Below are 13,172 nucleotides of genomic sequence, written 5' to 3'. Positions count from 1 at the left end.
AGTTGAAACTTCCAGGGTATGTTGAGTCGGATTAGGAACTAACCGAAAGGCATTACGAGCATTCTACTGTTACTGCTTGATTACTGCTACTTGTGATGCTAATTGTATTAAGATGAAACAATATACATGCAGTTTTTCAAACGGGCTTATCAGTAATATCTTCTTAGTAGCTTAAGAGCATTAACTTGAAACTATAAAAGTGCGTGCTTAGAGGGATGTTTAACGACAAATAGCACTATTTTCTTGTCATCAGTATTACTAGTATTCTTACTCTTATTACTGCCACCTTTCCCTTGGTTAAGAGTATTTAGGTGAGACTTTTAAGAAAACTTGATGGAATATTGAACGAAATAAAACACGCTATGTGCATTCAGCCTTTGAAAAGGATATATGAGCAATGTATTAGGAACAGTTTTGAGTTTTAAGCTGAAACTTTTAGTGTGTGCTAAAAGGTAGGTTGAATTAAGAAAAAGACACTCTATACTCACTGATACCATTACTACTGCTGCTACTTTTACTACGACTACTACTACTGAGGCTAATCTTATGAAGATGAAACTTTCAGGGAATAAATAGCGACGAAGACCACACTGAACTATATCAAAACACACTTTGCGTGGAGGTTATCAAAAGGGTGTGTCAGCAATATCCCAGGAATAGTTTAGGGAATTAAGTTTAACCTTACATATCCTAGGCAGCGCGCTAGCGCTGCCTAAGTAAAGAACGATGTGGCCACAATGTGTTTTTTTTTGTTTTTTTTTCATACATGGGCACTTAGAATAGAAGGAGTTTTAAAAAATTAGAAAAGGGCTCATTAGATTGGCAATTTGACTGGCTAGTGCCCTTTTTAATAGTCGAAAGTGATTGGATGGCAACTAATCCCCCCGCCCATCAGTCTCCCAAACACATCCAAACTAAATTTTGAGATAGCCATTTTGTTCAGCGTAGTTGATTTCCAGATAGAAAATATGTTTTTTAGGAGGACGCTCCCCCACAACCCTCAGGGCAAGGGCTTTAAGGTATGCCCTGGGGGTATATAATGTTTATATAGAAGGTGTTGTCGTAGAAACTTCAAAACAGGCTCTTTCGATTGGAAATTGAAGGGGCTGGTGCCCTTTTTAATAGTCGAAAGTGATTGGAGGGCAACTACCCCCCCCCCACGCCCATCATTCCCCCAAACACATCCAATCAAAATTTTGAGATAGCTATTTTGTTCAGCGTAGGCTAGTTGATTTATAGATAGAAAATATGTTTTGAGGAGGACACTCCCCCACAACCCTCCGGGCAAGGCTTTTGTTATGCCCTGGGGGTATATAAGGTTTTATAGAAGGCGCTGTCGTAGAAACTTAAAATGGGGCTCATTTGATTGGAAATTTGAAGAGCTATTGCTCTTTTTAATAGTCGAAAGTGATTGGAGGGCAACTAGCCCCCCCCCCCGCGCCCATTATTCCCCCAAACACATCCAATAAAAATTTTAAGATAGCTATTTTGTTCAGTGTAGTTGATTTCCAGATAGAAAATATTTTTTTGAGGAGGAAACTCCCCCACACCCCACAGGGCAAGGTTTTTAAGTTACGCCCTGGGGGTATATAAGGTTTTAAAGATGGTGTTGTCGTAGAAACTTAAAATGGGGCTCATTTGATTGGAAATTTGAAGAGTTCTTGCCCTTTTTAATAGTCGAAAGTGATTGAAGGGCAACTAGCCCCCCCCCCCCGCGCCCATTATTCTCCAAACACATCCAATCAAAATTTTTAGATAGCCATTTTGTTCAGCGTTGTTGATTTCCAGATAGAAAATATGTTTTTGAGGAGGATACTCCCCCACAACCCTCAGGGCAAGGGTTTTAAGTTATGCCCTGGGGGCATATAAGGTTTTTTATAGAATGTGTTGTCTTAGAAACTTCAAAAAAAGCTCATTCGATTGAAAATTGAAAGGCCTAGTGCCCTATTCAATATTAAAAAGTGATTGGAGGGCAACTAGTCCGCCCCACACCTATCATTCCCCCAAACACATACAATCAAAATTTTGAGATAGCCATTTTGTTCAGCGTAGTTGATTTCCGGATAGAAAATATGTTTTTGAGGAGGATACTCCCCCACACTCCTTAGGGCAAGGGTTTTAAGTTATGCCCTGGGGGCATAATAAGGTATTTATAGAAGGCGTTGTCGTAGAAACTTCAAAAAAAGCTCATTCGATATAATATTCAAAGGGCTCCTGCCCTTTTTAATAGTCTACAGTGATTTGAGGGCAACTAGCCCCCCCCCATGCCCATCATTCCCCCAAATATCCACTAAAAATTTTTAGATAGCCATTTCGTTCAGCGTGGTTGATTTACCGATAGAAAATATTTTTTTGTGGAGGACACTCCCCCACAACCCTGTTATGCCCTGGGGGCATATAAGGTTTTTATTGAAATCTTTGTCGTAAAAAATTTAAAAAGGGCTCATTCGATTTGAAATTCAAAGGGCTAATACCCTTTTTAATAGTTGAAAGTGATTAGTGATATTTTTTGTTTTTGTTGTTGTTTAGACCAGGGCACTTCGTATCGAAGGAGTTGTCGTGGGAACTTCGAAAGGGGCTCATTCGACTGAAAATAGAAAGGGCTGATGCCCTTTTTAATAGTCCAAAGTGATTGGAGGGCAACTAATCCCCCTTCCACTCCGACCCTACCCCCCCCCCCCCACCCATTGGCCCAATATGTTTAAAAACTAAATGTTGCCTTAAGATTAAATCAAAATGCACTGTGATATTGCTAATTCCAAATAAGGCATCTCAGCAGTATCCCAAGTACGACTGAGGGTATTGTGTTCAAACTTTCGGGGCTACTTCTGCTCTTAAAGTTTAACCAAATCAAAATAGCGTAAGTGTATCCATGCTATCAAAGAAATTAAAAGATTTTTTTGCGAATGGTATCAAGTTTTCCATTTCAGGTCAACTAGAGGAGGTATGAAACTAAATTAAACAGTACTATTTTTGTCCAGATTTTTAAAAGGGCGTATGTGGTTTAAAATTACTGAAAATTTTTCTCCAGCATACAAATAGCAGGCCAAACTATAAAGTTTTAAAAAACAAAAAGATTTTAAGTATTATTTTCTTTTTCCCTGAAAAGACTATGTCAATATAAAACGAACAGAAATTAATTAAAAAAACTTTTTCCACAAAATAAGTTTTTCAAAGAAAAGTAAAAATCTTCATTAAACCAAAAATGAGCAAAAATAAATCAAATAATCAACTAAGCATGAAACTACTGCAAATCAGCATCGATAAATAAATGAAACCCAAAACGAACAAAAATGAAACCCAAAACGAACAATAAATAACCGAGTCAAACTCAAAACTTGCAGAAATTAACATAAGTTGGGCGCGAAACCCCTATGCCTTCCTAAGGCTAGAACAAAATTAGCGCTTCACTGAAAAAATACAAATTATTGTGCATTTTCAGTTTAATATACATATACTGATATTTAGTGATCAAAATGTTAATATCATCTTATTTATTAAATTTATAAAAGTAAAAACATTTATATTTTTTTCAGTAAAGTGCAAATTTACATTAAAATTTGTAAAGTAAAGTGCAAATAAAATGTCAGTAAAGTGCAAGTTAAATTACTAATTTAAGTTTTAGTTTCAGGGAAATTTGTGGTGTAAACTATATGGAAATATACTACGTGTTTTCAGATTTTTAAAAAGGCGGATTTTACTAAATTTCGCTGAAAAATTTTGCCCAGCATGTAAATTCATAGCCAAAATCTGAATTTTTGTCAAGAAAGACAAAAAGGATTTAAAATATATTTTTCTTTACCAATGAAAAAGACTATGTTAATTAAATCAAAAAGAAATTAATTTAGAAAACTTTTTTCAAAAAAGAAGTTTTTAAATAAAGTTAGGACTCAATAATCCAAAAATGGAAAGAAAAAAAGTCGAATAAATATGAAACTTTATACTACTTTAAATTACCATCAATAAATAAATGAAACCCAAAATGAACAGAAGTTAGAATCAATAACCGAGACAAACTCAAAATGAGCAGAACCTAAGAAGAGTTGGGCTGACGGTCTCTGTGCATTGTCAGAACATAATTTACACTTTATATAAAACCAAATACATTTTAAATATTTTCTCTTTTTTAAGTTCAATTACTTCAAAATTATTAGGACTTCATGGAATTAATATCAGTATATAATAAACTTTCAATTCACATTCATTTGTTTTTTTTCAAATAATCTTAGTTATGAAGGTAACTTTAATTTGTTTTGGATGTTATGAGAAATAAAAACACTTAGCCTGAAATGAGGATTGTTTTTACTAAAGTAAAAATTATTTTCTGGTTCTTTCCGTTTATGTTTTTTCTTATTTTTTTAGTTGTTGGAGTTGAAGAACCTTCATCAAGTGATGTCAAAATATACAGAGAAACTTCCAATGAATCCAAACCTGAGGCAAAAAGCTTCAACATTCAGAACCCATATTGTAAGAGTGACTTGCAAAGCAAAAAAAAGAAGAGTTCGAAATATATCAAAGAACACATACATTAAAAAGGCCATATAAATGTGGTGTGTGCAAAAAATGCTTTTCTAAATCAAGCCATTTGATTTCCCACCAAAGAGTGCATACTGGTGAGAAACCATTTAAGTGTGAAGTATGTAAAAAATGCTTTTCTCAATCGAACCATTTGATTAGACACCAAAAAGTACTCACGGGTGAAAAACCATTTAAATGTGATGTCTGTGAGAAAACTTTTTCTCTATCAAGCAGTTTGACTAAGCACAAAAGACTACATACTGGTGAAAAACCTTTTAAATGTGTTGTCTGTGAGAAAAATTTTTCTCAATCAGGTAGTTTTATTCAGCACAAAAGAGTGCACACGGGTGAAAAACCCTTTAAGTGTGATTTCTGCTAGAAAAAAGTTTCTGATTCAAGACAGTTTGACTAATCACCAAAGAGTACACACGGGTAAAAAACCGTTCAAATGTGATATATGCAAGAGAGAAAATTCTTCTAAATTAAATCTCGAAAAAAATTTAACAGCCCATTCTAAGGAGAAATCAACTTGTTCATATTGTACAATAATAATTTCAGTGGCCTTGCTGAACTCTCTTGTAATTTGCTTCTTTTTTTGCTTTTCTTTTGTATTCTTTTTTATCAGTTAATTAGTTTATTTTTTCTTTAAATATTTTGTTTGTTTCTTAAGTGATTTTGTTTTTCTTTTTATCTTGTTCGTTCCCATTGGGTATTTAAAAAGTTCCAATTTTTGGATTTAGAAAATCTAATTTGCGTATGTCTGGTTGAGGAAATACCTCTTTATTGTCACCAAGATTTATACCCAGGGGGAAGGGGATGTCTGCTCATCAAGTGAGTGTTCCAATTTGGCAACGTTCTTTTAAGTGATTATAAAGTCTTGTGAAGTTTAGAGAATAAAAAAAAAATCTGAAAATAGAGAAATGAGAAATGTTGGTTTATCCATACAATCAGGTTTAAAAGGACCTAAACCTTGATTTTCTAACGTAAAAACTTTGGAGAGAAATTTGTTCTGTTTTGATTTCTTGTCAACCAAAGGATAAATGAAGAAATATCCTGATGTTTTGATGAAATTACGACGCATTATTCCAGTTTATTTTCACTTCAAAATGAGCCGACCATTTAAGTTTCGATCAGCTTAAAGCTCTGTTCTGTTGAATGGGCCAGGGGGAATTGTGGCTCTGACTGGTTAAAACCCATGCTCTAGTCCAAATACAAAAAAGAAGCTCCTTTTTCTTGTTTGGGATATTTGTATATGAGGAGAAACTGATCAATCTTATCTTTTAGGCCACATTTGACAATAGCTCTCTAAATCAAGCAGTTTAAATAGGTATCAAAAGCCCGTAGAGGATAAAAATTGTTTAAATTTGACTGCAATTGTTTAAATTTAAATTTTTTTGGCATGTTTTTACTTTATTGTGGAAAGAGTGACGATTCAAAAATGAATATTTGTGTTTATCGATCTGTGCATTATCATGTTTTTCAATTTATAGGCTATACCCTAATGAAGGATATTGTCGGAGAAAACTATCAGGAGAGATTTTGCCCCGTTGGAAGGGAAATCTGTGGTGGCTTTAATTTTCTATGGCGTTTCTAAAAACCAATTTTTATTTCTATTGAAGGGGAGGGGTCAGGAGAAGAATGATCTGTGGACGGAATTTTCAGGGAGAAATTCTTCAACTAGTTTTAAAGTAAAAATTCTAGTGCTACTAATACATTGGAAAAATGTTCTGCTGGGATGGGAGGGGATCATGTGCGAAGCAAGTTCTGCAAAAGGGAGTCTTCAGGAGGGAGAGAAATATATCGAAGACTTCTAAATTAAAATTAATGATTGTTATAAACAGGGGGAGTGGTATTTTGTGGGAAGAAATCTCAGGAGTAGAACTTTCCATTTTTGGAAAAAAAAATTCAGTTTTTCCCACGGGGAAGGAGGGAAATTTTGTCTCCCTTCTTCCCCTTCTAAACTAAACTCTTAAGTTTATCTCTGAAGTGCAAAATTTATAAATGTACTTTTCTATTCTGAATTTTTTGGCAAGTTCAATAATTAATGAGATTTGAAGAGACGTTTTTTTGTAAAAGAGAAGTTTGTCATGTGAGGGGAGGTATCTTGAGTATCCATTCCCTTAAGGTTGCAGCAACGCTCAATGGGTAAGATGATATGTTAGTGTTTGTTATGATTTGTGTGTTTTTCATAGGTCATCGATAGGTAATAAAAATATATTTTATCATTTATTATATTTTTAAAATATTTTATTTTCTTTTTAACATAAACACAAATATTTCAAAGACTTAGTATGCTGATAAGAATTGAGTTGAACAAAAAATTATCAGAAACAAGTAAAAAAAAATTGTAATAGGAAAATCATGAATAATAAAAAAAAACATTTTTACCCAGAATTAACAACAAATCTCACATATTTCGGCTACAATCTTAGAAGTCTTTAAATTTAGAAAAAAAAATACCAAACAAACAAAAGGAAAAGAAAATATAACAAACCCCATTAGAAAACAAAAGAAAAACACATCTTTTATAAAAATGAGATTTTTTTTTTTGCTATTCTTCACTGTCCATTCAAATCTATTTTTTTAATATTTTGGTTTCATTTGTTAATGCAATAACAGTAGAGTCTGCAACATATGTTTTATTAATTGTTGTATTTAATTATATTTGATTTTTATTTTTTCCTAAATAAAAGATACTTCAACGATGGAGTTTCCAGCTAAGAATAGAAACGAAAGAGCATAGCCAAGAGACAAGCAATTATTGATAAAATGCGTATATGAGTGGGGAAAGCTCACATCTCAACCTCAATTGCCGAAAAAAAAGAAACAAAAAGAAGGACCTCGTGAAAATATTATTTTGCCCTGACACCGTTTTTCATAAAAATGTTTTGATTGTAAATGTATTTCCTAACTTTATCCCTGTCTTGTCTTTTAAAAGTATACAGCTGATTGTGCAGCTACAATGACTTCAAAAACCCAAAAATAAGATATAAGAGATAATGAAAGTTAAATTAAGAAAACAGACGCTCCTGAACTGGCGCTGAAAGTGGAAACTGGCGGTAGTGTAGACAAAAGACCCTAAACGTTATCTAGCATTTGGCCACCCTCATTTGTTTAAGTGTAATAATAAGAATAATTTATTTAAGTTCTCTAGTTGGTAAAATTAGTGAAGTAGTAAGTCCCTCATCTCAGTTAGGGACAGAAAAACGATTACAGAGCTTGAGAAATGCCAAGTGTTGCCAACCACTAGATGGTGTTAATGTTTTTTTGCCGATATTGGTTTCATTTGCCATTCTTATAAGTTACCCATACTCTTTGACTGTAGTATTAATTGTATTCATAGATATTGGTCTGGTTCTTATATTCTTTTCAAATGTTTTAAATTTTTAATTTTAGGTTTTATAATTTATTTCAGGTTTTATCTTGACTCTGTTATTTATGTTTTTTTTTCTACATTTAGTGCTTAGCCTAGTTTTGTACAAGTGGAATTCTTGTCATTTAGTTCGTCTTTTTCGTTCCTTCTATTGACCTTGGACGTATCATTTTGAGGTTTTTGTCTCGTTGTTTGTACTGTCATTTGAATTTACCTACTTAAGTTTGAAAGACAAAATCTTGATTTTGGAGAACCCACAGTGATCTTAGTGGGATCTAAGTGTTTTTAGTATTTTACAGCATTTTAGTTTTTGTGCCGGTCAAACTAAACTTGAAATATTTCATTTCTAATTAAATTATTTATTCAGTATTTTAATCTAAAATTCTTCATTCTCCTAAAAAAAATTGATTTTAAAACAAACTTTTCTTTTTCTTTCACAATTTCGAAGAGATTTTCCTATAAAAAGTACGTGTGTAAATTTTTACTTATAGAAAGTATGTATAAACAATGATTAGATATATACAACCAATATGTATCCATATTTTCAAAATATAGGCTACTTAAAAATATTGTTCATGGAATCTACAAATTTTGGTCCCAAAATAGAGTATCTGAATGAAGTATATGAGATTTTTGTTTTATTTTCCCAAAAACAAGGAATATTCAGTCATTTATTGACTGGCTCATTATTTTAGTGAAATATGTGCACATTTTTTCCTTTTTTAAAAATTGCATCAAATATAGTAAATTTCATTCTTTTTTTAAAACTAATATTCATTTTAAGGGGGCAATGTCCATTTTCATTTCTAATATATTTAAAAAAAATTGTGGGGTTGTCTCTAACAAAACCTCTATTGAATTTTCTAAGTGCAAGAGAAACCAAATTCCAGATTTTGGATAAGAACCTGCTCTTTCTCAATAGATCAATGACAATATTGAAGTACATAAATCAGTATTGTCTGGGCATTTATTTAGATACTCTCGTCATTTAATCTCAAAGTTATTGGGTGGTTGGAGGGAAACGAGCTTCTGCGAATCGTTAAGAACTGATTACGACCAAAAGCCCTATTACATGAACATTGTTACATATTAGTCGTATACCCAAAAACTATTATTTTCATACCTCATCCATTATACGCAATAACTTCACTCTTTCCGACTTTATTCTGCCAAAACTGTTGAAATGACTGCAATTTGCCACTGTTTTTTGCTGAAAAAACTCAAGGCAATGCCACAAAGTCCCTTCTGGAAGTGCTTTGAAAATTGGAAAAGGACCAGCACAAGAGTTTTACATCCGAGGGAGGATTATTTTGAAGTGACAAAATAGATGTTGATGCATTACCAACTATTTATCCAGAAAAACAAATTCACCTTATTAATTGAGCAAACCTTGTATTTTTCAATGTTAGGAAGATAAAAAAGCTGAATAAGATTTAAGCTTTATTATGCATTTATCCCCTTTGAATTACCTTTATTGATCATAATTGCTGCACTCAGGAATTTGCTTTATTCTATTTTATTTTTTCTACTATAGTCTCTTTTTATAAATATCTTACATTGACTGTTACAATCACTTTATTTAATGTTTTGCCATTGTTGTTCGAGGTCTCTTAGATCAGTTATTTATGTGTATGGCTATTTTTTTCTGACAGTCTTGCTATTGTGCCTAATACGACAAAACTTGTAAACACAAGCAAAAAAAAATTTTTGTAAAAGACTTTAGAAAAGGGTTAAAAAATAAGAAGTAAGAAATAACATACTGCTTTAAGTGGATTTTTTCATATAGTATATTTTTGATTTGGTCCGGTTCCCACTTTTTTTAATTATCTAAAAGTGTCATTTTCATATGTGAAGCCGAAGCCAGATGAAAAAATAAGTTGGCCCTAGGCAAGGATTTATACACCCTAACAATCAAGTTGTTCTGGGTGCTGATCGGTGAATTATGAAGTACTTTCCTGATTTGATTTTTATATTCAAAAACAAATTACGGACAATGATTCCTTTGATTGCTGGGAGTTTGGGCAGACTTTTCAAAAGCTTCTGCTTTAGTCAAATCCATAATCTAAATATTGATTAAGATGAAAAAAAATAAAAATAAAAAATATTTTAGATAATAAGGGAATTCAGAGTTAGTGGGCTACTGCTCTGGTTAAACCCAATCTTTTTAGTTCAATTCCTTAGTCACTTTTTTTCAATAGCTCTCGTGAAATTTTTTACTCTGGAAATTTCCCATAATTCCTTTACGTAATTCCTTTTATTTGACTTTCAGACAAGAGGTATCTACAAGGTTTAACTTTAGCACCGTTCAAACCTATAGTTAGACTATAACCTCTACTCACACCTAACTCATTTAAAATCAAAATGTCGCATTGTGTTGCATTTAGGAAAAATTCAATTTCACAGTAATTTTCGGAAATTGCAGGAAAACAAAATTCCTACTCTAGTAGTCCTACTAACATCAAAAAGATCATATGCATAAAAAACTATCGATAAATCAATACCTTTGTAAATGTTACAGCAAGAGAGTTGGCAATGAGCCGGCAACTTTGCATTACCATATACTGTTGGTGAAATAATTAAGCCCTGTTTAAGCCCAATGCTAATTGGCATTTCATTAGTCAAAATATCATTTCCTGGAATCCTTATTAAAGCTTTCATATGGCGGTACTTTTGTAGTATAGGTGATAGGTCTAACTAAATCTGGTGATACTCCACGGTTCAAAGGCACACTTTTTGCAAATGGATACAATTCCTAGTCAAACGCTTTACTAACATCCTACTTTCCAAAACTAGTCTCATCCCACACATCAGCATCTTCCAATAAATTACATAAGCATTTTAGAGCATGGAAACATCCAAGCTTTGGCTGGAATCAAAACTGATAGGGAGACATATAACATGTAAAACCTATTACTTATGAGGAATTCAAAACCCTTGGCAAATACACATGAAACAATAATAGGTCTGTACGACAAACACTCATTATGGATCCTTGTCCGTCCTTTTACAAGGATCGATGATATAAGACTTTATAAGCAAAGAGAATCCGGAACTACACCACTTCGAAAAACCATTTGGTAAAGCAACGAAAGATCACAATCAGAAGATTAATGGCACATTCACCATCATAACTAGCCTGCCAAGTATATATACCGGTCAATATATAGGTTAGTGCCATTATTGGCTATCAGAAAAAACTGCTCGATATTTTTTTTTATGCGCAACCTATCCAGAAGATAGTGCCAGATTTTCTCAGGTGATTTTTGCTTGTCCAGTCCTTGGGGTTGGGTTGTAGCTACCAGCTAAGTTTTACCATGAAGGAGAGAGCAGCAGTGATGAGGAGAAAGCGCTACAACGATGTTTAAATAAATACTTTTGACACAGTTTGCTGGTTCATTGGATGAAGGGGCATTACGTCACCCAACCAGTTTTAGCAAATTGGCTAATTATTCCCTGTTTCTAACGGCATCACTGACAAATTTTTATCAAAAAAGCCCCTAGCACAACAAATCAAGCAGCATTTCTGACCAGTCGTAGCTATTCTATGTGTCACTGGTATTCGCTGCAGATTAAACATGTGGCCAGGTCACTTTTGTCGCCAAGCTTGTCTGCACTACACGTGGACGTTGCATGCACACGTGGTGCAGCGATACATGAAATGTGTCAAGAGTTCAAGAGTGAACAACTTTTACCAAAACAACTAAAAAGAATACAATCAACCTTATATTATTGTTTTGTGAATATTCACTTGCGTGGGTGAGAAATCCAAGATTCAATCGATTAAAACTATGATATCCCGTCATGGGTGTATCTAAGAGGGGAAGGGGGTGTCCTAAGGTGGGGAAGGGGAAATATAAGGTGTTGGTGCTGCCTAAAGAAACCTTGGAAACTTAGATCTTGTGTCTGCATTTGTCGGCATACTGGACAATTTTATCGACACATTCTATAAATCCTTCCTCCAAATTTAAGACCCTAGCTGCACCCCTGTATCTAGTATGCTTACCATGGATTCACTTGCAAGACATCACATCATGTAAATGTGAAGTAAATTTAATACCTCACTATGTGAATGATTAAAATCAAAATAAAACATATTTTTTTGTATTATTTGGAATCCACAGTGAATTATTGAGGTTATTATTTGGTGTGTAATAGACCAGAGAGCAAGATGTGAGTATGAATATGGGCAGAGAGTGCAGGGTTTGATCTTTAGGTAAGGTTTGTTTCCAGAGGGGAATTTAACGGAAGTTATATCGGCCTTTGCTATTTTATATCATTATCGGACCCTATAAATCTATATTAGGTGGGCCCTAATCATAACCTTTTGATTTTTCTTTTTAAGTTTTCACAGCACGTCACTTAAATCTTCAGTACTAACGGCAAAGGTCACCTTTCCCATTAATAAGCAGTCAATCATTTAATTTACTTTCAAATTTGTCATACATTTTAGCATCATGTTCAGCAAACTGCCTCTTAAAATATGAATACCATTGTAACTCATTAACATTAGGTTTATTTTCACTATTTTTACTGTTTGATGTTGGCACAATGTATTATTTTATTTTTTTTTTTTGGTTTTTGGTTTTAGACCAGGGCACTTCGTATCGAAGGAGTTGTCGTAAATACTTCAAAAAGAAATCATTCGATTGGAAGGACTTGTGCCCTTTTTAATAGCCGAAAGTGATTTCAAGGCAACTAACATCCCTTCCACGCCCACCATTTCCCAAATCACGTCCAGTCAAAATTTTGAGATAGCCATTTTGTTCAACGTAGTTTAAAAATCCAGAAATTATGTCTTTGAAGAATACACACCCCACAACCCTCAGGGCAAGGGTTGTAATTTGTGCTCTGGGGGTAAGTCATTGGAGGACAACTAATTCCCCTCTCACGCCCATCGTTTCCCCAACTACATCCAATCAAAATTTTAGTATATCTATTTTTATCAACGTAGGCCTAGTTGAAAGTTCTGGAAATTAGGTTTTTGAAGATGGCAATCCCCCACAGCCGTCAGGGGAAGGCTTGTAAGCTATGCACTGGGGGCATATAAGGTTTTTATAGAAAGTGTTATCGTAAAAACTTCATAAAGGGCTCTGGAAATTATGTATTTGAGGATGACAAACCACCACACCTCTCAGGGCAGGGGTTGTAAGTTATGCCCTGGGGGCATATAAGGTTTTTATAGATAGCGTTTTCGTAGAAACTTCAAAAAGGGCCCACTCAATTAGAAATTGAAAGGGTTAATGCTCTTTTCAATAGTCGAAAGTAATTGGAGGACAACCCC

This window comes from Artemia sp. Qi Xiang Cuo, chromosome 1 (assembly GCF_049724085.1).
Source record: "Artemia sp. Qi Xiang Cuo chromosome 1, ASM4972408v1, whole genome shotgun sequence".
NCBI classification, from domain to species: Eukaryota; Metazoa; Arthropoda; class Branchiopoda; order Anostraca; family Artemiidae; genus Artemia; species Artemia sp. Qi Xiang Cuo.
Note: the sequence above shows the minus strand (reverse complement) of the source record.